Consider the following 26,867-nt stretch of genomic DNA (forward strand, 5'->3'; position numbering starts at 1 on the left):
GATGTTTTTCATGATCACGTTAAATGGTAGCGATCTACTCTTCATTTCAAGGGCAAGGCAAGCTAGCTGCCTCCAAATTGAAGGGGTTGAAGGAAAAATTCAAATGGTGGAATGGGAATACTTTCAGAAATATTCATTTGAAAAGGATGATGATCTCTAATGGCATAAAGGAGCTTGATAATGTGGAACTAGGTCAAGACCTCAATGGCGAGAGTAAGGTAAGAAAGTTTTGCTGAGGAAAAAGCTTGACATGGAAGAGATCTCTTGGAAACAAAAATCCAGGGCTCTATGGCTTTCCCCCCCGTGGGGGGGGGGGGGGGTGGTTGTTACGATTAGAAAACTAGTTTCATTGACCAAAGAGCAAATGCAAATCAAAATTGAGAGGGGGGGGGGGGGGGCTTGTTGGAGAGGAGGATATCATAAAGTGCTTTTGTGAGTTCTACATGGATCTTTACACCTAACCAAAGATTTGAGGGCCAGCACTAGATGGCATCACTTTCAGTACCTTGAATCCTTCCATTGCATGCAACGCACAGTGGCTTGAAAGGCCCTTCAACGAAGAGGAAATTTATAAAGCCCTCAAGGATGGAAATTTTTTTTGGGGGGGGGGGGGGGGGTGGGGGGTGCTGGAAAACTAATCTGATTGACCAAAGAGAAAATGCTTATTGATAAGAATCGAAATTGAGGGGGGGGGGGGTCATTTGTTGAAGAGGAGGATATCAAAAAGTGCATTTGCGAGTTCTACATGGACCTTTATTTCTAGCCAAAGATTTGGAGGCCAGCAGTAGATGGCATCACTTTCAGCACCTTGAATCCTTCCATTGCACACAATGCAGTGGCTTGAAAGGCCCTTAAATGAATAGGAATTTTATAGTCCTCAAAGGATAGCAATGGAGATAAAGCGCCTGGCCCCGATGGTTTCACCTTTGGCTTTTTATCAAGCGAATTAGGTTCTTATTAAGCACAGCATAATAATGTTTTGATGAGTTTTATATAACAGATTTATGAGAAACATTAGCTCCGCCTTTGTTATCCTGTTTTTCAAGAAAACTGGGGTTGTAACATTAAGGACTTCCACCCAATCAAACTAGTGGTTAGTATCTATGAGATCGTTTCCAAAGTTCTTACTGCGAAGATCAAAAAAGCAATTCTGAAGTTAATGGGTTGTACTGGTTTGCTTTTGTATTATGGATGCAACCCTTATATAACAAAGTTGTGGATGCCTATTGCAAGGATTAAAAAGGGGAGTGGTTTGTAAGCTTGACATGAAGAAGACTTAATCATGCAAACAGGAACCTTCCTTCACATTCTTAGAAGGATGGCTTTTAGGGAGCTTTGTGTAGATGGATCCAACAATGCATTATTACCCCTGCTTTTTCGGTGCTCATGAATGGAAGTCCATCGTACTTTTTTCGCTCTTCTAGAGGTCCAAGGCAAGGTGACCCCCTCTCCCTTATTGTTTATCTTGTTAATGGAAGTGTTGGGTCTTTTGTCAAATAAAGATGTTGAAGGAGGACTTTTCAAAGGTCTCGACATTGGAAGAATGGGAGAGAACTGGAAATCTCACATCTTTCTGCAGTGACACCATCATTTTTTGTGAAGAGGATCCTATAAGATCCTCATCCTTAGGTGCATTCTTCTTGAGTTTGAAGCAGTCTCAAGTTTGAAGGTCATTTTGGGTAAAAGTGAAATTATTCTAGTAGGGGACAGCACTTGGGGAAAGGGGCGGGGGTGCTCTCTTTGTGAGCCTTTTGGGCTGCAAGCTGGGGGCTTTTCCCATTTCTTACTTTGTTCTTTCTCTTGGAGCCAAATTTAAGGACAAAGGAGTTTGGGACCCCCTCATGAAAGGTTTGAGAGAAAGCTGGCTGGTTGGGGAAGAAATTGTTTGTCAAATGTTGAGTGAATTATCTTCATCAAAAGCAAATTATCTCTTTTCTATCTTGTGCTTAGTTGCCACAAGGTTAGAAGGAATTCTAAAGAGGCTCCTTTGAGGGAGCTTGTGGCAGGAATTCAAATATCATCTTGTCAAATGAGGGGCTGTTAAACAACCTATTTGAACTGCAGGCTTTGGGCTTAAATCTCTCTACCGTCAGCAAAGCTCACCTTTGAAAATGGCTTTAGGGTTGATGAAGGAGGACCACCTTTGGAGGGGAATCATCGCTTCAAACTATGGTTTTCAGCATAATGGCTGGACCAGTACCATTGTGACTGTATGGTGTCGGAGTTTGGAAATTCATCGTGAAAGTTTGAGATAATTTTTTTTTTCCCTTATCAATTTCTGAGTAAGGATTGGGGTAATGTTCTCTTTGGGCATGATATTTGGTGTGGCTAATCTCCCCTTAGCACAAAATTCCCTTCCTTATTCAGTTTGGCTTGCAATACCTAATCAGTAATCACCTTCAAATAACAGATCAGAGGATTTTTTTGGAATGTTCCCTTTGTTAGAAGTGTCTTCTTTGGGAATTAACCATCTTATATATTTTTATAGCGGCTTGTACAAATCCATATTGAAACACTACTAATTACCCCAGCTGGATCTGGGATAAAAATGGTTGATTTATAGTAACATCTTATTACAGGAAGCCCACTCCGGCAACAACCAGCAGCAAATTGAACATAAACAAAATTTATAGTCTTGAGTTTTAATTCTAGAAAAATAACATAAAAGAAGTCAACTGAAGTTCTAAATTATTATTGAAAAACAATTTTTTTAATTTAAAGGTTCAGTTAATCTCATTTATTGAAAGGGAGCCATTAACTGAAAATTTTGAAAATTCCCAACTGAAGCTGAACAGTTTTTTGGCTCGGTTTGATTCATTTTGTGGTTTGGTTCAAATTTTCAATATTTCTTGTCCATCCATACTGTCCTGCATCAATTGGTATTAGAGCATATTTTGTTTCAGGCACGAATTCCTCTGTTGTCACCACTATAGTTGCCTCCCTCCATTCACTGTCCAACCTATCTCCATGCCAGGCCATGATCTACCAGTTCAAGCCCCTTCAATCCAAAACCCTAACCTTCTTCCCTTCAGCAAAAGCCTTAGCCCTTTTCTCCTTCAGCAAAACCCCTAGAAAACAAAACCCAAACCCTTTTCTTTGGAAAAACTTCCATAAAACAAAACCCTCTCTTTTCTGCTTTAGGGGAAGAAGATGCCAGGGAAAAAACTAGTTGCTGCTGTGAAGATTAGAAAGGAAAAAGGGGGGGGGGGGGGGGGTGACAGGGAAAAAAAGTTGCTCCTGCTGCAAAGATTAGAAAGTAGGGGAAAAACACTCTAAAAGAGTGTTGCTACTTCTATTCTGAAGTTCTTTCTGGAAAAGAAGGCTCAGCACTAGAATTTAAGTCTTCAATGCCACTCTTACCATAATTTCTTCTTGTTAAAACAGACTCACTGAGAACCATCATAACACCTTTTGTCAGCAAATTTTGCCGCTGTTGCTTCAAACCCTTTAATAACAGCAGTCCCTTTCCCTTGTCCATAGTTCCAACCCTGTAACCATTGATTCGTTGCCACTACCAGTTGTGTAGCCACATTGTTGCAGCCTTAGCCTTCAGTTTCAGGTCTGTTTGTGAAAGAGCAAATTCTAGGTTTGTGTCAAGAGTGTAGTTTTCTACTTGAGAGAGAACCCCAATTTGTGTGCCTACTCCTTAACTGGAATATTTACGCATATCCAATATTTCAACACTGGAGATTTTGATTAGAGAGGAGTAATTGACTGCTGCTGTGAGATTTTGATGAAATCCAACTTTGAGAGCTTTTCATATATATTCTGGAGAAAAATTCAGCAGTGTCAGCTCCTAAAGTCATGTTAAATTCTGAGTTATTTGGAATGTATGCAAAATATTCAGCATTATTGTTGATAAACTGATGGGGATCAGCATGCCTTACCTATGTCATTTTCAGATGTTGTGACACGTGGACGGCCTCACGATGTCCACATTTCCTTTGCCGTCATGATGACACGTAGATGATCTCCCGATGTCCACATTGGTTCATAATTGTTTGTAGATTTTGAATGGATTATTTGAAAACTTGTTTTGAAGACTTTTCAGTGTGAGAAAGGCCTGAGTAGAGATGCCGAAGCAAGTCCGAGTTCAAGATCCATGTGGGCCCCACACGGCTCCATTGGGCCCACACGAATTGGGCCTCCCTTTGACCTTTGTTTGTATTTAATTTATAAACATGCAAGACAACTTGCTTGCATGTGTATGTTAGGAAATTGTGTGGGAATTGTTAGTTTAATGTTTTTGTCCTCCCATGCTAGCTATATATATACCCCTTCATTGTAAGAACTATGTAGGGAGAAAAGTATTGATATTGAAAGGAAATTCCTTTGTTGAGGCTTGTTAAGCTTTGTCCTATCCTTGTGATTGTGTAGTGAGAGGTTACATCATTCTCTTCGGAGATTAGGTGGTGAGAGACCACTATTCTATCTAGCGACTCCATCACTATCCCACCTTCACGACTTCCCTCCATCACCCACACGGCCATCACCAAGTTACACCCCAAGGCCACCAATCCATCATTTCATTTGCTGTATACATATTCATATTTTAAAGTGTGCACGAAGAGCTTCAGATGAGTTCTAACTATCCTCCAATGCATCCACACGGCCACACCAAAATACCCCCCCACAAGGCCACTTCCCCTCTATTACGTTGCTGCATTCGTCTCGGTGTTTCAAAGCTTGTTCCATGGAATTTTTTGGCATGGTCTAAGACTTGTGTTGAACAACATCAAGTCATTCAAACAATTCTCTTCGTAATCTCAGCACTTATTTGAACCCTTATTTTATATTATAAGCCTTTGCTGGAAATCTGAAATTCCATATTTGATAAGCCCTTTAGATTGCAATACTGATACTTGCTAGCTTGAAATCAATTGTGGAATATTGCTGTGCTAAACTTAGAATTTTATTCTTGAAATATTGAAATAAAATCTTTGCTACATCTAACTTGATTCTTTTGTGAAAGAACTCATGGGACTTATTTTCTAGATAGTATCATACACTGTTTAAAAATTCAACAACATGGGAGCTATAACATGATTTATGATGTTTATGTTCGGATAATTGAATTCTTAATTTAAAGTGCATTGAGTGTATGTGCTTGTGAGGGTTGAACCATAGGACTAGACCACCCTTTCCCGTCCTAGATCATAAACAGGAGAACCTATGATTGGGACTGGCCAACTTTTTAATATTTTTTGCGAGATGTGAGCTTATGAAATGTTGCATGGGCTTCAATGAATTTTTTGAGAAGATATTGCTTATTTCAATAGAAATTTTTTCTGGAGAGAATTCATAGATTGGCTATTATAGCTTGATATTTATTTTGAATACAATGAGACAAATGGAACAAGGGCAAGATTTGCATCTTATAAGCTTGAGGGTTTTGCAGCTGAGTACAGGGATGGAATACAATACTGCCAAAGACAAGAAGGTAAAACTCAAATATTCTTTTGGTTTAGATTTTTGCCCTTATGATGATATCTTCCATCCTGAATAGAAGAAAGAGTTCTTATTTTGGGCAATACAAGCTTCCAATCTCAAAACAGCCTATCAAGAATGAAAGCAGAATTGTTGTTGTTGTGAACCACTTATATGGTGACAAAAAAGAGGAAATTGCAAGTGATCTGAATTTATTGTTGTCATGGATTATCAATGTGGGAATGAAAGCTCCATTGATTGTGTGGATGGTGGTCCACATGATGCCATCCTTGAAGAGCAAGTGCTTTTTAGAGGATGAAATTGTTGAATCTTGTGGTAAGTTAGTCACAAGTAGGCCCCGAGGCTTGAATCATCATCCAAAGTGTGATAAATCTCCCCATATCTACTTTATTGGGATTGGGAATCTTGAGGAAGATTTCAATAATTTATTTTTGATATTTACATGTTAGTTGAAAATGGTCAATAACTCAATGTAAAGTTACTAGTTGAATGGCTCAACGGTCTATGCTTCCCATTTTTGTTGTGCCATTGTAGAACTCGAGGTTGAGTTTTCTCTAACAAGAGGACTTTGATGGAGGGTTGCTTGCGGATAATTATTGGCCTTCATATTTCGTTTGAGCATTTTAAAAAAATAGGGGTTTATATTGATTTGGAGGTATTAATTCATTTTAGTAATTTTAATTACTTTCGGGGTTAATTTGTTATTTTTGACTGTTTTGGTGTTATTTTGTAATTTTTTACAGTTTTATCTTTGCTGTTTTAGTTGCCTATAAATGTAGGCTTATGATGTAAGGTTTGATAATTTTTGGATGATTACATGACTCATGTATTTCTTTCTCTGACAAGTCTGTCACCCCCTCCATCATTTTTGAATCTCTATCCATCTCGAAATTTTTTTCTTCTTTAATCTTCCTCTTCATATCTGCTTTCTCATTCTATTCTCTTGTCATCTCTATACACTATTCTCTCCCTATGTTCTCTCTAATTTGTTGAGTTCTCTATCCATTCTCTTGCTTTGTCGCTGTCCTACATCACATCCCCTTGATGCCCCTTGATGAAATTTTCTTTGCTGAACCAAAAAATAAAAAAGAAGAAAAAACTGCTGGCCAATACAATATATAAATTTAGAAGAACATATGATGTCATTTGTTTTTTTTCTTTTTTTGGATTGCAAAGAAAAATATTAAATAGGAGAATAGAGAGAATTAGAACCTGGTAGAGGGCAAGAGATCTTCATAGTATAGAAAACAAAAGAAAACAAGAGAAAAAACAAAAAGGAAAGAGAAAAACAAAAGCTCAATGTCCTTGTTTCTTACCATTTTATTATTAAGAAAGATAGTTTCTCTGGATATTATGCTTTATTTTCCCAGTGAACATTCCTAATTGATCCTTTCATATTACTCAATCTCCTTGGGAAGATCAATTAGTTATAGCAACACAATGTTTCCAATCTCCTGACACTAGTGTTTTCATGGAACATGGTCTATTTCTATTCACCTCAAAATATTTTTCTTCCTATTCCTATGGGAAAGATCTGTGAACAGTACCTTTGGGCGCATCAAATTATAGAAATAGTATTTTAATTGCTTGAATTTTTTTTTTTTTTTATCTTAAAAACAAAAACTTTTGCAAAATATGGATTTTTGGTTTGAAAGTGATTTGAATTTCTTCCAAGCCTTTTTGGTTTAGTATAGGGCAGTAGAATATCCCTAAATCAGATAAATTAAGCGATACTTAGATGGACCACTGCCTAAATTATTTTATTTGAATAGTAGGAATCACATAAACTTATTATGCACAAGGACCACATGTTACCTTCTAAATTCCAAGTGGTATGGATAGTTATCCATTAGGCATTGAACTTGATGATACAAACTTCCATAAGATCACAATACTATGTTGACATATTTTTTAATAGTTGGAATTGAATGTAATCAATGGAGCTGGCATCTATTTATGTTAGGAAAATGGGAAAAAAGTTAATTTTGACTCAATTGTGGGAAAGGCATTTTACAGGGTATTTTCTGGTTATTGTTATTTCATATTCCTAGACAGTAGTATTTCACTACTCCTTTAAGCTTCGTCAAAAAGGCACTCAAGGCTCTTAAATATAGGCAAACTAGGAGTCCTACTGTTAGAATTTTGCCTTGGAGGCTAAGAAGGCGATACGGCATCTGAAATTGCATTCATAGTTTCAAACTCAACAGAAATAGAGAATCTCAAAGTGTTGGGCCTAAAGGGAAAGAGAGAAAAATACTATTGTGGCACCTGTGGCACCATTAGGGTGCTTGGTGTGCTCACTTAGCACTATTTGTTTAGAGAATGTGCCTTATGCGCCATTCTGGAACCACTGAAGTCAAATTGCACCATTGGTGTGCCATCTTTTTCCCCTCTGATTCACAACATCCGTATATTTCCTCTATGTGGTCCACTAAAAAATTATGTCAACTTGTGCCCCCTTTGCCTATTTTTGGGCCTAAATGCCCAAGAAATGTTTAATGAATTGCAAACATAATTTTTTTTAATGAAATTTGGGCTTTGTCAATGCTGAATATCAGTTCATTGCCTGATATGCCCGATGCCTTGCAAAAGTATAAGAGGGTGAATGGTTTGAGGGGACTTGGTGGCCTCTAAGGGACCTGTTTGATGCACAAGTCACTTGAGGACTAGTTGAAAGTAGGGGAAGCAATGGGTGTATCAGAACAGAGAAGGAAGGAATTCACCTTTGCACATGCAGGTGAGTTCCCTCTTACACCTGGTTTTCCCAATGCATTGGCCATATGGCAGGCCCTGGAGGGCCAAATGTTTGACGATTCCTTGCCTCTTCACATGGTAATTATCCCCAGTAGGCTTAAATGCATGCAATTTGGCAATGAGCTTTCAAGTTTATGCCATTTTGAATAATTGACTCAAATGTATATTGAAAATAAGAATGATCATATGTGGGCCAAAAATAGGATGTCTTTAGATTTAGAACATTCTTCCAGTTGGACATGCTCTTTTGTCATTTATTTGAAGGGGTCCTTGATCTCCAAAGTTTCAGACACCATTGACCATATCTGAAATATGATTTCTCTTTATTGCTCCAATGTTATCAGAAATCTTTGTGGAGAATATGAAATATGATTTTGTTAGAAGTGTATGGCTTATAACTGAGACCTGTTGCTAGTTTGATATGTTGACTCTTATGGCAGAGATCTCCTGCTGTTTCGATGTGTTAGACTTTCTTTCCGTTTAAATACTGGGCCTGCTCTGATTCAGTATTAAGACTTGTTTGAAAGGCAATCTTGGTGATTAGGAAGATTTGTGAGCTGGTTGAAGCTGTTTATTCAGCAGGGAAGGGTGATCAGTTTGTGAAACTAGGCTATATATGGCAAAATCTTGAGGTTATGTTGGTTCGGGGAATGAAATCGGCTAAGAATTGAGTGCTCATAAGATAGGGATACAATAGGGTTGCAAAGAAAATGGGTTGTCATTATAAAGCAAATGACCATGTAAAATTTTTTATTAATGTATGATATGTAAAAGTTTATGTTATTCCATCCAACATGGACAACAATAGGAACAGACATTCCCATGCAAAATACAAGGAAAATGTGCTGTCATTATAAAGCAAATGACCTTGTAAAAAATTTTGAATCCATAACATGGAATAGATAAGAGATGACTATTCTCAAATTCATCATTGTAATGTCAATCTATTACTTTCTATGTTGGATGGAATAATATTAACTTTTATATGAGTGAATTTTTTTTTAATTATTATTATTATTATTTTTAATTCCATTTTTGTATGCAAAATTTTCCCCATTTATACATTTGTCCGTTGTTTAAAAGCCTATATTAACCTAGCATTCTGGTATCTAACCCAGCCATTCGTGACCATAGCTGGAGCTTTCTAGTGGGACAGTGATGAAGGCAAGGGCTGTATTTGTTGCATATCAAGAGGGGACATTGTTGAATTGCAGCCGTCTTATATATGACTGAATCCTTTTGTGCTGTCTCCTGATTTCATTTTTGATTTTTTGTGGGCTCATTGCCTTATTTTGGTGCGGCTGCTGGGCTTTGGGCAATGATCCGATGTTTTAACCTCTTCCTGGCTGTCCTCTAATATTGTCACGGTGGATCAAAATGCTGCATGAATTTCTGCGACTCATGAATGCTTTGTGAGAAACAGATAGGGAGGTTTGTTATTTTGAATGTTTATTTTTATTTTCATCTTTTTAGGGTAGCTTTGTTGTTTTATTGGTACAGTTTTGTTGTCAAGCTGGATGGCTCAGGTGGGTTTCTTATGTAATGCCCTTGTTATTATTAATCAAAAAATTTTACTAATGTTGGATAATATTGTTTGGGGTTATTACATTTTTGAAGGCATTTCAATACCAAGTAGCCAAAATCTCTGTATATACAATGAGAAAAACATTGTAAATTTCAATGAATTTCTGAAGGAGACTTACATTCAAAACTCTCTTCTCCTCTTGAAATAACACCAACATTAAGTGTTATTTGTGAATCTCCCTCACCCGCAGCTCATTGTAAGATGCCATGTGGAATTGTCCCACATCATTTATTGTCATTGTTGCTGCTGCTCGTCTTTGCTGTCTCAGTGTTGTAATGCTGTTTATTGGTATTTCAATTGTGCTTGTGTCTTCCTTAAAAATTGCCTCTCAATCCTGTGCTGTCGTTTGTCTTAGCATCTTGACCATGGATGCTTCACTTGTTGAAATCAATGAGTTGATTGAGGTTAACGGCAAGAAAAAGTTGTTTTGATTAAGATCAGAAGGGGTTGGGCTTATTCAAGCTCGTGAGTTGAGTTTGAATTGAAACCAGTGGTCAATGGGATTTGGGTTTATAGGCATCAACAGTGTCATTTTCTTTAGTTTGATTTTGATGATGATGGTTTTTTAAAAATTGAAAATGTCAGCTGAATTGCAGGAAGAGGATGAATATGCCGCGTCTTTCTCATTATTAATGTAGGATTTACATGCAAGAAGTTTAGCTTGCATGCCACATGTTCGATAAAATTACAAAGCCAAGCGTTGCATTGTTCTGTGGTACATCATGATCAAATCCTAAACGTTGGGGATGGGTTGTAGTAGAGGAGCTCGCCTGGTTCATATTTGCCATCGGAGCGTTGGTGTGGTGGCTGTGAAAAGGCTTCCAAATTCGTATTTTCTGTAGCATATACTGATCGGGATCAAAATTTAGAAATCTTCGTCTGGACACGAACTCTTTATTCAAGGATTTTGAAGTGATTGAAATTTTGAAGTGTCATTTTAAAAAATATCTTTTCAAAATTGCAAATTTAAGATATCACTTTAAAACACCCTGAGCAAGCACTAATTTCATGTTTATGAATGAAGTTTTGAGTTTTGACTCTAAATTTATGTGAATTTGAAATTAAACTGATAGTTAGATGCCTCATGGAATAACATATTTGTGAGAATGAGATGTCAATGAAAATGTTTTTGTTTGAGATTCTTTTAGAATATACTATGTATGGTCACATTGCTTTTCAATTTTAAAATAAGCATGACAATATAGTGTTTATGAGATCACATTTTCTCATCATGAATTAAACACGCCGAATAATATTTTTGTAAATATTAAAAGAAATTTGCGAGTTGAACGATATTTTTGAAAATTATGAAGAATTCAAGTTTAGAATAGCAAAATTTTTAAAAACTTAAGGAATGATTTGAAGAGGACTTACTGTTTAGGGGGGGTATGATTTCGATGTTTAACTCATTGGAATTTTGAAAATTTTTAGAGTTGTTAATTATATATGCTGCCATTAGCACTCACGTTGCTCTAATAGCTACAAATTGCCTAACAGTGAAGCCCCATCACTGTCATCATCCCACGATCGCCACTTCCATTGCCAAACCGCACCACCAACACCAGCTCTCCCCTCCCTCGCATCAACAAATCATTGCTGCTTTTGCACCGCCACCACCATCTGTGAGTCCCACACCCGCCCCCATACCACCAATGATCACTATAATTATTCCGTTGCCCAACCTTTCTCATTCCTTCATTTTTAATTTTGGCTATAAAGAACTCCGATGAGAGTTTTAAAAGGATCAGTTCAAAATCCATCATTTTACATTTATCTTACAAAAAAAAAAAATCAATCTTCCGCACTCTGGCAATTCTAAACTTTTAATTAGTAAAGGCTATTAGAAGCAAAATACACCTTTGATTTTCACTCAAAGGCAGTTCCAGTGGAACATTTTTGAAGAAATAAAAAAGAAAAATCGGTTGCTTATTGATGGATCCATACCCAGTCAACAGAAGGCTGCTGCTCTCCTTCAATATCTACGGCGCCGGCTGCCCTGCTCCGTCAACATTTCCGGCTCCACCTGCTTTGCCGGAAATGTTGACATTTCCGGCCGCCCATTGTTGAATTTTTTGCTCCCGCTTGTGTGTATATATACATGTGTGTGTGGTGTTGTAAATCAGAGTGCAGAGTGTGCAGAGTGCAGTGCAGTAAGAGATAAGAGAGAGTTGAGTGAGTGCTGAGGGAATCCTCCTCCTCCTCTCTGTTTATTTTTCCCAGCAAATAATAATCCCTCGCTCCCGTGGACGTAGGCCGGAATTTGGCCGAACCACGTAACTCCTGTGTCAATTTTGTGTGTGTGCTTGTTTACTCATCTTATTCATCAATTGATTGATCGGTAAACCCAACAAAGTGGTATCAGAGCGTCCAGGTACGCCGGAGTTCACCAAACAGAGGTGAACAGAGGAGAAATTCTATTTTCTCCCAGTTTTTGAAGTTGCTCAAAATCCCAAATTGAGCCTTCCATTGTGCAATTCAGCTCGAGACGATTCCAACGGTGTAAACCAAGCCTCAAACGGACACCAGGGTAAGCCCCACGCGCCCCCACGCGCCGGCGAAGACTTCGGGACGGCGACACGCGCCTGCACGCGTCTTCCTCGCCCGATTGGCGAGATCCGACCCGCGTGCCCGACCCGTAACCCGGCACAGTGAACCGCGACCCGGATCCACGACCGCGACCCGGATCCGTGCTCGAGATCCGACCCGCCTCCAACCCTCTCCCAGACGCCGCGTCAGCGTCCACGTCAGCGGCCGCGTCAACGCCCAGTCAGCAACCGGTCAAACGCCACGTCAGCACCCGTTGACCAATTTTGACCAAAGTTTGACCAGGCCTTTCAAGGCCATTTCAGGTCCGTTTTTCGAACAACTTAAGTCATTTCCAGGGTTTTTGACCGTTCCGGACGCAACCGTATATTCGGTTTCTTGAGATTCTGCCCCAATTTTTCTGTACAAGCAAGTTAGTGCTTAAAATCAATGGAGGAATCAGACTCGGGTACTATGATCAAGCTCACAGCCTCCAATTACACTCTGTGGAGGTCTCGGATGGAGGATCTCCTTAATTGTAAGGATCTGGCAGACCCTTTGGATTATAAAGGTATGAAACCAGATTCCATCAAAGATGACGATTGGAGAAGAATGAATAGAAAGACCATTGGTCAAATCAGACAATGGATTGACCACAAGGTATATCATCATGTCGCACAAGAGACTGATGCTTATAGCCTTTGGGAGAAGCTGGAAAACATGTACCAGGCCAAGACTGCCCGCAACAAAGCCATGTTAATGAGACGGCTTGTTAATCTGAAGTTAAAAGGCGGGACCTCTATAGCTGAACATACTAGTGAGTTCCAAAATTTAGTAAATCAGCTTTCATCAGTAAAGATGGATCTTGGCGATGAAGCAGAAGCATTGTTGCTTCTTAGCTCCTTACCAGATAGCTGGGAGACATTGGTCATCACTCTCAGCAATTCAGCTCCTGACGGCAAACTTACCATGGCGATGGTAAAAGATGCTTTATTCAACGAAGAAGCCAGGAGAAAAGAAACAGGTGCAGAACAGTCACAGGCCTTTGTTACTGAAACCAGAGGCCGACCTCAAGAAAGTACCAGTACCAGAAGTCGAGGTAGAGGTAGAGGCAGAAGCAAATCTAGAGGAAGATCCCAGGATCGCAGCAGATTCAATGATGGTAAAAGTTGGCAGAGAGGGAAAATCTCGTGCTACTATTGTGGCATTGAAGGCCATATGAAGAAAGATTGTCGAAAATTTCGACGGGATCATGGTCAAAGCCACCAGCAACAAAAGAAGGAGGAAGGTGAGAACTCGGTCACCTTAACTCAAGATATATCAGTTTTCTCTATTGATGAAGATGCATGCTGTCATATTGGGAACCACGACACTGAATGGGTGGTAGACACAGCAGCCTCCTACCATGCCACTCCTCACAAAGAATTCTTCACGATGTATAAATCTGGAGATTTTGGTACAGTAAAGATGGGGAACACTAGTTCTTCTCAGATCGTGGGAATCGGAGATGTGCAGATTGTAACCAATATTGGTTGCACCATAACATTAAAGGATGTGCGACATGTCCCAGACCTTCGGCTAAACCTTATTTCTGGGGCAGCCCTTGATAAACAGGGCTATGAAAGCTACTTCGGGAAAGGTACTTGGAAATTATCAAAAGGTAATTTGACAATAGCACGAGGACGCATTTGCTGCACATTGTACAAAACGCAGGTGAAGATTTGTACTGATGCCATCAATGCAGTGGAAGATGAAGCATCACCAAACCTATGGCACAAGAGACTCGGACACGTAGGAGAAAAAGGACTCCTTACACTGGCGAAGAAGGCATTTATAAAAATCACAAAAGGTATTGCCTTAAACCCATGTGATCACTGCTTATTTGGGAAACAGCATAGAGTTTCATTTAGTTCCTCTATGAAGAGAAGGTCAAAGCCATTGAGTTTGGTACATTCTGATGTATGCGGACCCATTGAAGTAGAATCAATCGGCGGCAATAGGTATTTTGTTACCTTTATTGACGACGCTTCAAGATAGTGTGGGTATATTTTCTGAAAACAAAGGACCAGGTTTTTAAATATTTCAAGGAATTTCATGCTATGGTGGAGAGGCAAACAGGGAAGAAATTGAAGTGCCTCCGGACAGACAATGGAGGCGAATATACTTCCAACGAGTTCAAAGCATACTGTACTGAACGTGGTATTAGGCATGAAAAGACGGTCCCACGTACCCCACAACATAATGGTGTAGCTGAGAGAATGAATCGGACCATTATGGAAAGAGTTAGAAGCATGCTCAGTATGGCTAAATTACCTAAGCCATTCTGGGGGGAAGCTGTTCGTGCCGCATGTTACCTTATTAACAGATCACCGTCAGCACCACTTAACTTTGGAATTCCAGAGAAAGAATGGACCAGAAGAAAAGTTTCTTACACTCATCTAAGAGTGTTTGGGTGCAAAGCTTTTGCATATATATCTAATGAGCAGAGGCAAAAGCTCGACGCGAAGTCCATTCCATGTATCTTTATTGGCTATGGAGATGGTGAATTCGGCTACAGATTATGGGATCCAGAGAGGAAGCAGGTCATCAAATCGAGAGATGTGGTTTTCCATGAAAACCAGGTGTTTGAGGACTTTGAACCACAAACAAAGTCTAACCAGCCTAGTTACGGTGCTCCTGTCATTGTAACAGATCCTACACTATCATATTCTCCCACAAACCATGGAGAATTGCAGGATGATCCTTTGGAAACAGATGTAGAAGGTGTTGAGCAGGGGGAGCAACAACCCCCTTCACCAGAAATTGCAGAATCATCACAGCAGTCAGATGATGAGGTATATCCTCCTCCAGAAGAAGCTGAGCCCAGAAGATCTGAAAGAGGTCGTATTCTGATTCCGTCGAGAAGATATCCAGAATCAGAATATCTTTTACTCACTGATGAGGGGGAGCCAGAAAGTTTCCAAGAGGTCCAATCTCATACCGACAAAGCCAAATGGATAGAAGCTATGAAAGCAGAGGTGAATTCTTTACATAAGAATCAAACGTATGAGCTGGTAAGACTTCCCAAAGGGAAGAGAGCACTAAGGAACAAATGGGTGTTCAAGCTTAAGAAAGATGGCAGTGGAAAAATTGTGACGCATAAAGCCAGATTGGTCGTCAAAGGTTTCGAACAGAAGAAAGGTGTTGACTTTGACGAGATATTTTCGCCAGTAGTGAAAATGACAACAATTCGAGTCATACTCGGATTAGTAGCCAAGATGAATCTAGAGCTTGAACAAATGGATGTGAAGACAGCCTTCTTACATGGTGACTTGGAAGAAGACATCTACATGGAGCAACCAGAAGGATTTGAAGTTCCAGGGAAAGAACATCAAGTCTGCAGGTTGAAGAAAAGTCTCTACGGTCTTAAGCAAGCACCGAGACAGTGGTATAGAAAATTTGATTCTTTCATGGTGAGTCACGGATACAAGAGGACTGCAGCAGATCAGTGTGCATATGTTCAGATATTTCCTGATGGTAATCTTGTCATCCTACTACTCTATGTTGATGATATGTTGATCATTGGTCAGGATACAAGAAAGATCAACAAGCTAAAGATGGAGTTGTCTAAATCTTTTGAAATGAAGGACTTAGGCCCAGCTCAGCAGATCCTAGGCATCAGGATCAGTCGCGACAGGAAAGCCAGAAAAGCTATGGTTATCACAGGAGAAGTATATTGAACGGGTAATTAAAAAGTTCAACATGGAAAGTGCCAAGCCAGTAAATACTCCACTGGCTAATCATTTCAAGCTAAGCAAGAAGTTGTCTCACTCATCAAGGGAAGAAAATGTCAATAGTCCCATACTCATCAGCAGTTGGAAGCTTGATGTACGCAATGGTATGTACGAGACCAGACATTGCCCACGCTGTAGGTGTTGTGAGCAGGTTTCTTTCCAATCCAGGGAAAGACCATTGGGAAGCTGTGAAATGGGTTCTCAAGTACTTGAAAGGTACATCGGGATTGTGCTTATGTTTCGGGGAAGCTGAACCAATCTTGGAGGGTTACACTGATGCAGACATGGCTGGTGATCTTGATGGAAGAAAGTCCACATCAGGTTTTTTGTTCACCTTTGCAGGGGGAGCTGTATCATGGCAGTCAAAATTGCAAAAGTGTGTTGCCCTATCCACAACAGAAGCAGAATATATTGCCGCAGCGGAAGCTGGGAAGGAGGATGTTGTGGTTAAAGAGGTTTCTTCAAGAGTTAGGTGTCAAACAGGAAGAATACAAGGTACATTGTGATAGTCAGAGTGCACTGGACTTGAGCAAGAATTCAATGTACCATTCCCGAACAAAACACATTGACATTCGCTATCACTGGATACGCGAAGTGATGGAACAACAACTGTTGAAGTTAGTCAAAATTCATACTAAAGAAAATCCGGCAGATATGTTAACAAAGGGAGTAACCTATGAGAAGCTCCAGCTATGTAGGGATATAGCTGGGATGGATGTCAATTGAAGATTAACATATTATTCTCCTCCTATGGGTATGGAGGGGGAGAATTGATGGATCCATACCCAGTCAACAGAAGGCTGCTGCTCTCCTTCAATATCTACGGCGCCGGCTGCCCTGCTCCGTCAACATTTCCGGCTCCACCTGCTTTGCCGGAAATGTTGACATTTCCGGCCGCCCATTGTTGAATTTTTTGCTCCCGCTTGTGTGTATATATACATGTGTGTGTGGTGTTGTAAATCAGAGTGCAGAGTGTGCAGAGTGCAGTGCAGTAAGAGATAAGAGAGAGTTGAGTGAGTGCTGAGGGAATCCTCCTCCTCCTCTCTGTTTATTTTTCCCAGCAAATAATAATCCCTCGCTCCCGTGGACGTAGGCCGGAATTTGGCCGAACCACGTAACTCCTGTGTCAATTTTGTGTGTGTGCTTGTTTACTCATCTTATTCATCAATTGATTGATAGGTAAAAAACCCAACAGTGCCGACATGGTCGACGTCCACATTTCCAATGGTTTCCAGGCCCTTCAATCGGTAAAAAAAATTACCTCGAATAAAGGAGCTATATATATGCACGTAACATGACAACGAAAGTAAAATTCATTTTTTCTTCGTTTGAATTTTCTTGCTAAACAAGAAAAGCGTATTGACACGTCTAGAGAGGCGCTGTTGGAAAACAAGATAATGCAGGATGACAAGTAAGAAGGGTGTTGTATTCGCGTGATTAGCCACGAAGAGAATATGAAAGAGCTGTGATGAACTGAAAGTGGTGAGGGATTGCTAAAGAAATCAGTTTCCAGGGTGAATTTGGATACGGGCATATTTGAGACTGTCCGGTCATCAAGAAGAGACTAATGAGAATCACTTAGGAGGTTAATTATAAATAAGGAAAAAAAATAATTAATATTGGTTTGGAAGCATGGTTTTTGGTTTCGATTCTCATATTTGATTTTAGATGATTTTTTAGACAAATTTTAGTTACTCTTTTATCAAATTTTATCCAGTTTAATACAATTCCAAATATAAATTTAGCCAAACATAGGGTAAGGAATTTTTTATTGGAATATCAATCTAGTATCTAGTATAAGATGAATCGAGCCCCAATGTGTTTGTCTTGGTAGGTTTGGTGCAAACAAAAAAAGGGACTTTTGGCAAGTTTGGCCTGTGATTATATCGAGACCATATATACTTGTGGTTTTAAATTACTAACTGGTAAATCAAGTACTATTATTGGATTATGTAGTATCTTGGCTACTATATCAACTAGACACAATAATATGGATATGTACTGTAAATACCTATGCATGGGGATCCGTCCCAGGACACTGCATAGGATAGATACAAAATGTTGAATACTTATATTAAGACACACAATGCTCATATGACATTTGTAGCGTATCAACTATTAGAAATAATTGAGTCTTGTGTTTTCAGCCGATTTGAGAAGACGAGGCTAAATTGAGAAAAGGGGTTTGCAGTAGGGGCAAAAAAGGATCGCAAATCAAGGATAAGTCCATGTAACTTATTAAGTTAGGAGTGCTCAATTACATCACTTTTGAATTTCGAAGATTTTAAATGTCTATAGGAAAGTTTAAATTAATATGGTTAATTCGGCTTTAATATCATTCCCAAATTGAAGATGTATAGGAACGTTCCACCACTCATGTGTTTATGTGCCACTTGTGTAATTGGTGTCTCTGTTATGTGAATCATAACATCACACTTCTGATAAACACAATTTAAAAGTGGACCTGAGAACGTGTGTCTCATATGTAAACAAAAGGAATGTGTACACATATGAAGTGACAACCCAATTTTTATGCAATTTCTACTACATGGATTAATAATTTCTCATCAAGGATAGATACTATGTGGGGTCTCAAAGTGGAAATTGTGCCAAGTGAATGGAGTATGAATTTTAACTAAACAGGGAAGCTAGCATTTGTGTGTGTGGGTGTGCGCGCAGTGCGTGATGCATGGTTTGTTTTTATATATATATTGTGTTGTTTTTTTTAATGTCATCGCATATTAGTGATGTAATATTGAAACTTTAGTTTTTATAGGTTGCTAAAATACTATCGCAAGAGAGAAGCCTCCGTCTTGCTAGCAGATCACACCGGACAGCAAACAAATCCCAAATAATATTCACATTTTATCAAGGCAAGTCTCCTTTTTTTTTTTATTTTTTTTATTTTATTTTTAACATACTAAAATTGTACTATAAAAAAATTTGTTGATTATTCTTTTGAAAGATCCAATGATCACTAATTAATTGATAAGTTTTGATATAAACATGTTGTAATCTTTGTGTTATATAAAACAAATTCAATTTTTTATTGAAATTTTGATGTTAAGATAAAACTCTTATAATGATTTTATACCAGACGTTGCAATTTTCTATTGTTATCACGATAAGATATGCATGCGACGAATGATAGTCTTAAAGACAAAGAAATAGGCGCGATAAACAGATCTAGCAGGATTTCGTTAGTGTATTATATTTTATTAAATTAAGCACTATTTGGTATAAATGACAAAAATGAAATAATATTAGAGTTCATGTATACACTGGATTACCTAATATTTCTCCGGGTGGAGTAGATGATGTGAGGGTAGTTGATGAAATAGGGAGAATTGGAAGGATGGAAGATAGGATCCAGTTGTCATGCATGGCATGGAATGTGTCACTCCTCCCTCCTCACATGTCAAACGCATGAAACAAAGTACTCGTTCATCTCAAGTGATAAAACAGAGATGTAAAATTGCAACTATTAAGTGTGAACCAAAAGCATAATTTGACACTAAAGAAAACTAAACAAAATCATAAAGAGTTCAATCATGAGACCAAGATACAATTGAAATAAAACAAATTATGAAAAAAATTATAAAACACAAGAATATGACCGATACCCGAATAAATATGAATTTAAATAATAAAGAGAAAATGAACAAACCCAGAGACCGTCGATGAATACAGGGGATTCGTCGACGAGGGCTTAAGAACATCCGTTGAAGAAGAGAAGACAGGATTCGTTCGATGAGGAAAACCGAGGGGGATTTTTGAGACGCAATATAAATTTTCGTTGACAAAATTAGTGAAAGACTCGTCGACCGAATGACGTGGCATCTGCGACGAATCCACTCTGCTTATAAATATTTAATCCGGGGATTTTTAAAATTCATTATTAAGCACGGCTTCACTCCTCTTCTTCCCCTTTTTCCCTATGGTTTTCTCTCTCTCTCCTCTTCGATTTCGAGCCAAATTTACTCATGGATCGAAAGGATTTTGAAGGCACCATGAGGCTACTGGTGAAGTTCTCCCAAATCCTGCCAAAAGCAAATCTTTGGGAAAAGTTAGTTGGAAATATATCCCTGAGTGAGGTTAACTTTTAAAGTCAAATTTGGTATTGCGGTAATTACTTATAAGAAATGCATGTACGCATGGAAAATACTGAATTTAAAGTTTAATACTGAGGAGTTTTCATTTCAAGTGTATGGTTGGGGAAATCCTTAAGAGTAGATCTATTAGATTGTTTTGGGGGCTTTTCAGTAGTAGGTCAGGTAAGGGGAATAACTTACTAAAGATAGTTTATTTGTGAGAAAAATGTAGTAGCTCTAGTATTTGATTTCTGAAAGTAAATATGTTTAATATATATATAATGATGTATATTGGGGGAAAATACTGTTAAATGATGAGATGTTGAATACGTGGAAAATCTATTTTTGTTAAGGTGGCCGAATGAGTATAAAAGGTTATGGAATTATGTTTTCTGGAAGGGCTTCTGCTATGGATTTTTATAAAGGGAAAACGGTGTACTGTCTTAATTACGGGCCGAAGATTATATATATAGATATATGTTGCGGCGTATGGACCTATGCTTATAATGTGATTTGTTGCGTACGGGTCATTGCGAGTGTGATTTGATGGCGTACGGTTATGCATGATGTCGAATTTTATCAGTGTATGGGGCTCTATGATGTGATTTGCATTGCGTACAGGTTGTGCTATGATTTTCGACATCGGGTCGAGCCTTGGATAAACATGGTAATACCGGCGTTCGTACGGGCCGAGATTTTCATGATAACGTATCTATGCAAAATATGATATGATTAATGTGAAAATTAGTGATAGAGTATCCATGTATCACAGTTTCATTATATGTATATGATATCAAACTGATTGGCTTGGTCTCGGCTACACTTGCACTGGTACCGTTGCTAGTGTCCATGATCTCGTGATCATGATATTGTGTTAATGTCACTGTATGGAGTGGGTGAGATTGGATGGGTTGTGTGGTTTTTAAGAAGGGTGTGATCACGTAGCCCCTGTCTAATACCAGGTCTGGCAGACCCATCGAACTTAAAGAACTGTATCATTGACTTGGCAGTGGTCGAACCAACCATTGCCCAATCCCGCCTTCGGCCACGCAACAAAGTCATGTGGGGGTAATACATGACAATAATCAGTAAACCTACTAGGAATGTTTTAGGGTATCATTATTTTTGGATGAGACTGTTATGAAAATGCAGTATGTTCTACCGATGATGTGAGTATATATATATATAAAAAATATATAATATATTATTGTCTTCCTAGATTGACCAAAACAGTTACCGGATATGTTTTGTATGGTTATATATATAAAACATGAATACCATGTTTGCCACACACTAGTATTGAGTTTATTTCCCTTACTGTGAGGTGTCCGCCTTTAAATTTATAAAAACTTTTCAGGAGCCTCAGATGTAGGGGCAGTGGAAAAGCCCCGCTGTGTCGTAGAGAGTTTATTGCCCTTTTTTGAAGGGGAAGTTTGTGTGTAGGGACAGTTAGAATTGAGGAACATGGTAAACGTTCCCTAGATCTTATTTTTGGCGAGTATATATATGGGAATACTATGGATATAGTGACTTTGGTATTGTGTAATGATATGGATTTGTTTGTGTATATAATACTATTGATTATATGTTCCTGCTGCATAGGTTCCGGTGTTGTGTTTGATTTGTCCATAGGTACCACGGGTCAAGGTGTATTTATGAATCTGTTGAGCGTAGGGAATGAGCGGAATTTGGAATTTATTTATATATTATATTACATATTTTATATTATGTGGAATTTGAGAAGCGTAACAACTTGTGGTATCAGAGCCTAGGTGTTAGGTTCTGTAGACTCTAAAATGCGGGGTGGAACGTACACGAGTCTAGGAAAAGATTTAAGGTTAGTCATGCAGTGTAGCCGTTACGGGTAAGACTTCCGTGTTAGTTTTTGTTTGTTTTCTCCTGGGTGATAATTTATTAGGAAAACCTATAGTAACGTATGTCGAGGTTGTTGTTCCTAGAACTTATAGGATTGGGATTAGAAATGAGAGCTACGGGCAATATGGACGATAATTAAGTGGTGAGGATGGTGGGTACTTATGAGGTTCGGATTACAGAGTTGCTGCAAAATCTTATTTTTCCGGCAGGACGGATCTAGAAGGGGAAATAGTGCCCCCTTCCGTAGTGGCAGGGATGGAGCAAAGACAATCAGGTACCAGTGGGAACAGATTCTTATGATGGGTATTACGTAGCGTGGAACTCAAGCAGGTCATGCTGAGATCGCTAGGAGCGCGAAATGAGCAGAGAGTGGTCCATCTGCAGGTCATAGGCTTGCACTAAGAGAAGTTATGAAGTGAATCCTATGACATTCTCGCCCCGCCTGCGTGGATCCCCGTGGATCCATAGCCGTCCGAGAACAGATGCAGGTGAGACCGAGACCAGTTCCTGGCACGTGTTACCAGTGTACGGCGAGGAAATTACTGGAACTTGAACGGTGCCTCCTGCGAAACCTATAGACTGGAAAGAAGACGTGGTGGTTACTGCAGGGAAACTATTGCGTAGTCAGTTCAGAGTAGTAGTGTAGAGGGTGACCCTTCCTAGAGCCAAATCACATACATTGGGACTCGGTTTTTAAAGAATGGTCTTGATAGGTATTTTCTAGCTATTGTCAGGAGGCTAAAGTAGACAGAGTTTTCTTCCTAACGTCTGAGGGTAGGGGACCAGTAATCCGTCCTGCAGTACAGCAGGGGGGGAAAACTGTTCCACTGACGTCTTATTTGTTTTCACCACATACTTGGTCCTTAGATAAGGTGAGGAAGGCAGAGACCTCGTTGAGAGAGAGAGATGGCTTGACGACATGAGGCATATTCAAGAAGGTGGATGGTGTTGGGGAATCAAGGACTTTGCGAGTTAAGTCGACAGGGACAGTCCTTCGGCAGTGGTGAGAGTCTACGATACAGGGAAGTAAAAGGAACAGAGGAAGAGATCTCTGCGAGATACCAACTACCAGCAGGGTCATAGCCCGGGCAATGAAGGCGAGGTAATCATGTGCAGAGGCGGAGGTAGGAGCAGGAGAACTCGAAGGTGCAGATAGGCCAGCGTCCTCCAGTCTGTCAGGATTTGTTTCGGTAGGAGGCAAATGTGGGGAGTAGTGTCCGACGCTAGCCGGTATGGCTGCTGCGATGCTTATGTATTTTGATCGAGGCACATGGCGCTCGGACTTCCTACCACCACCAGGATAGTCGGTGTGGTATTTCTGGTTTTGCCATAGCATGGTTAATCGGGGGGGGCACAAGTGCGAGATTGCCCTACCCCACCAGATTGTTGTTATTAGCTCCCAGCCCCATTTTCCTAGGAGGTTACCAGGGGTCATGGGGGGCTCTCTAGAGAGGAAATAGCTGACTACAGTCAGGTGGTGTTTACGCAAACAACGGGTGAGGCTGAGCGGCCGGGTGACGTTCACGTGTGACAGGTATAGGTGTTATGTTTTCTTTTTAAAGTGTCATGCATATTTGATTCAGGAGTAACGCACTCGTTCGACGTCTTCGGGGTTCTGCTCTGTGTGGTAAAGTATTATGCGGGCTGAAACCCAAACACCTTAAATGGTGAATTGCTCGGGTCTACAACGATTGGGTTTAGAGTAGTGAGGTATAGTTAGAGTGCTCTGAGGTCGTCCAATGATATTCAAGGACAAGACTTTGTGTGCTTGATTTGATTCAGTGTTAGACATGCACGGGCTTTGACTGTTATATTTGGCATGCGATGAGCCTAGCGGCAATTTGTCAGCATAAGATGCCGAACACGAGAAGTGATATTAGATCTCGGGGGAGGAAACATAATTCAAGTTTGTTAGGGTCGTCCGCGAGGTAGTACAATGTGATCCCGTCTCAATTCGTTTCAGCTAGTCAGGCCAGAAGACTGTTGACTGAGTAGTTGTCAGGGGCTTGTGGCGGTGTAAGGAGAGTCAGAAAATCGAAGTGAAATCTTGCTTGTACCGCCTATAGTATAATGAGTTATAGATGTTGGGCCCCGATGACCTTCCTTCCTGTTACTACGGCTTGCCACCCCAATCGCTAATTTGCACGTGGGTGGTAGACTTTATCTATTAGTATACTTCAGGTATGCGCCACAGATTTCTATTTAAAGACACTCCTACCAGATCGGGCTTGTGGCCCCGCCGCCCAGACCCGTGGCAGAATTGAAAAAATGTCGTTTGCAAGATCTACTTGGCTCCGTCAACGACCAGTGTATTCGTGGAGAGTCTCTAGTTTTATTGGTAAAGAAGAAAGACCGGGACCTTTATAAGGATGCGTTAGTACGACTATAGCGCTGTATTCGATTACTAACGTATAGTGACAATCAAGAACAAGTATCCTATACCCTCTTATCGACGACTTGTTTGACCAGTCCATTAGCTCCACGGTACACGCGGTGTATTCGAAGATTGACTGCAGACCAACTGTACATCAAGTACAAGTGAATCATTGAGAAGAGCGTCCGAAGAATGACCTTAGGACAAGCTGGTTAGGGGCAATAAGTGTTCTGTGTTGCCGTTGGTCTGAGTGAATGACTCTGCTGTCCCATCTAATGGACCTGATGGATCAGAGTTTTCCACCACACTACTAGACTAGTTCGTGGTGGTATTTTTATGATGATGTACTGGTTTATTCCAAAGAGTTATTAGGAGCATGAGGATGCACTTGAGGCAGGTTTGCGGACACTTAGAGATAAAGAAATTGGATACACATAAGACAGTTTCAATGTGTATTTTGGCTTGAGAAGGTTGCGTTTATTGGGGCATGTTGTATCATGGCGACGGATTTATGTGTCCTAAACAAGATTGAGGCAAGTATGTGAATGGGTCTAGAGTAACGCCCAAACCTAGGTTCTCCAGGGAGCCGCGTCTTCTCTCCTCATCCTGGACCCAGACAACTAGGGGGCCGGGCCTTCTCAGACTAAGCACTGGACCCCACAGAACACAACACGTGTCCTTTTCATGTCGTGTTTTGTCCTCATCACCACATCTTCTGGAGAAAACCGTTCCCAGGAGGGAGCGGCACCCATTCCCAATATTGAGTCCAGTCAAGCTGCTTCAAAGGTCGGATGTTATTAGGGAAAAGCTCGAAAACGAAAGGTGCACCTTGTTGATAATGGATAGTACACATCTAATATCCTTTTGAAGTCTATCATCCATGAGATTACACATTCTCCTAAGACTTACAGAACCCACAGTTCTCTTGCGAAACCACATTTCCGCAAAACCCAGGCGATGTGAATCTATACACTTCCGGCCTAGGTGTTGCCGCTTGGATACCATGTGTAATGGCCCTCAACCTGAGTTTGTTAGGGAGCACTGCATCGCTCTACCTCCACCTCGGACAGACAACAGGGGGAGGACATTATCAGCACTAATGACCTTGGCCACATAAACCAACCACGTGTCCTTCTTCAGTGTGTTTTGTCATCACTAACACATTTCTGCAGATAAATTCCAGGATCCGGTAACTCATCCCCATATTGCTACAAGCAAAGACGTTAACGTGGAGTCTTATGCGGAAAGCATCCAGAAAAGAAGGTTGCACATTGTTGACTGTTTCACCTTTTTTCTGGATAGTAACATCTAATCTTTTTAGTCCTTCATACATAGGGTATGTACCAACTAGACAAGAAATGCTAGGAGATCAGGAGTAAGTTCTCTTGGGGCCTAGCCTAGCTGATCGATCGTCGTTCGCTTGAGGGATCCCTCCGGCCTGCAGGACCTTTGAAACGACATGACGAGGAAGAATGCTAGATTTGAATGGGATGATAGCTGTGAGCAGATGTCTTTCAAGAACTGAATGCCAAATTAGTCACTAGACCAGTATGGTGTATCCCTTAGGGGGCGAGGGTATGTACTTTACAGTGCCCCTTGCATCCTTGAGGGACTTGACTGTGTATTGATCTTGCAGCCCTTTCAGTATGACATGGTTTTCGGTTCCCTCCCTAGTGGGTATGCGTCCAGGAAGTTTGAAAGAATATTGAAAGAAAGAAACTAAGCTATCCACAGATCTTGAACTGATGTAGTTTGCGTATACACGTATTGAAACATCTTTGGAACGGCATTACCGTAGGTGCAAGAAATTGTGATTGCCATTTTCTACGACCACAAGATCTTAAAGTATGTTCTTACGATTAGAAGAAGAAGGATGAATGAAAGGAGAGAACCGGGGTGGAGTGATTAAAAGATGTTGATTTTGTACCATCCAGTATCACCCGGGGAAAGACCCAAGCGAAAGCAAACGTCCTGTAGTTGCTGTGCGTTTGAGCAGGAAATCAGAGAACGTGGTGGTTGCAAGCTTATGGACGATCCAGTAGAAGTCCCTTTTGGGTTGAAAACCTGCCAAAAATAGATCTATTTGTGAAGCAACATGAGAATCGGTAGGTCGCTGCCATAAATTACTTGGTTACTTTATGTACAGAACTAATTAACAGTATTACATAGCAATAGATTTTCCCGTAATATTATAACTTAATTGTCACCACACTAGTAAAGTATTATTTCGTCTTACTGAGTTGGATTCATCCCAAGTACATTAAACGTTTTTCAGGGGACTTAGGTAGGCTCGAGATGATTAGACTCGCAGGATAGAGGGGCTCGTCTGCCCGTAGTACTTTGACAGCGAGTATATTTTGGAGTATTTGGTATAGCCCTAGCCACACATTGAGAGCGATTTTGGGGAACAGTCTATACAGGATATTTGCTACCTTTGTCCCTCT

General features: G+C 40.1%; 1 protein-coding gene across 3 annotated transcripts in view; it reads left to right on the forward strand.

Annotated features, from left to right (window-relative positions):
- Positions 1–26,867, forward strand: part of LOC131153456 (uncharacterized) — a 72,048-nt gene that overhangs the window by 24,302 nt on the left and 20,879 nt on the right. The window contains exon 3 of one of the 3 annotated variants that reach the window (XR_009136235.1): positions 9,321–9,792. The exons of 1 other annotated variant lie outside the window; for it this stretch is intronic. The gene's annotated coding sequence lies outside the window, so the exon portion shown is untranslated. Of the gene's footprint in view, positions 1–9,320; positions 9,793–26,867 lie in introns of those variants that run through there. One more of the 3 variants, XR_009136236.1, reaches the window with a different exon arrangement.

Source organism: Malania oleifera, chromosome 4, assembly GCF_029873635.1.
Source record: "Malania oleifera isolate guangnan ecotype guangnan chromosome 4, ASM2987363v1, whole genome shotgun sequence".
In the NCBI taxonomy this organism is placed as follows: domain Eukaryota; kingdom Viridiplantae; phylum Streptophyta; class Magnoliopsida; order Santalales; family Ximeniaceae; genus Malania; species Malania oleifera.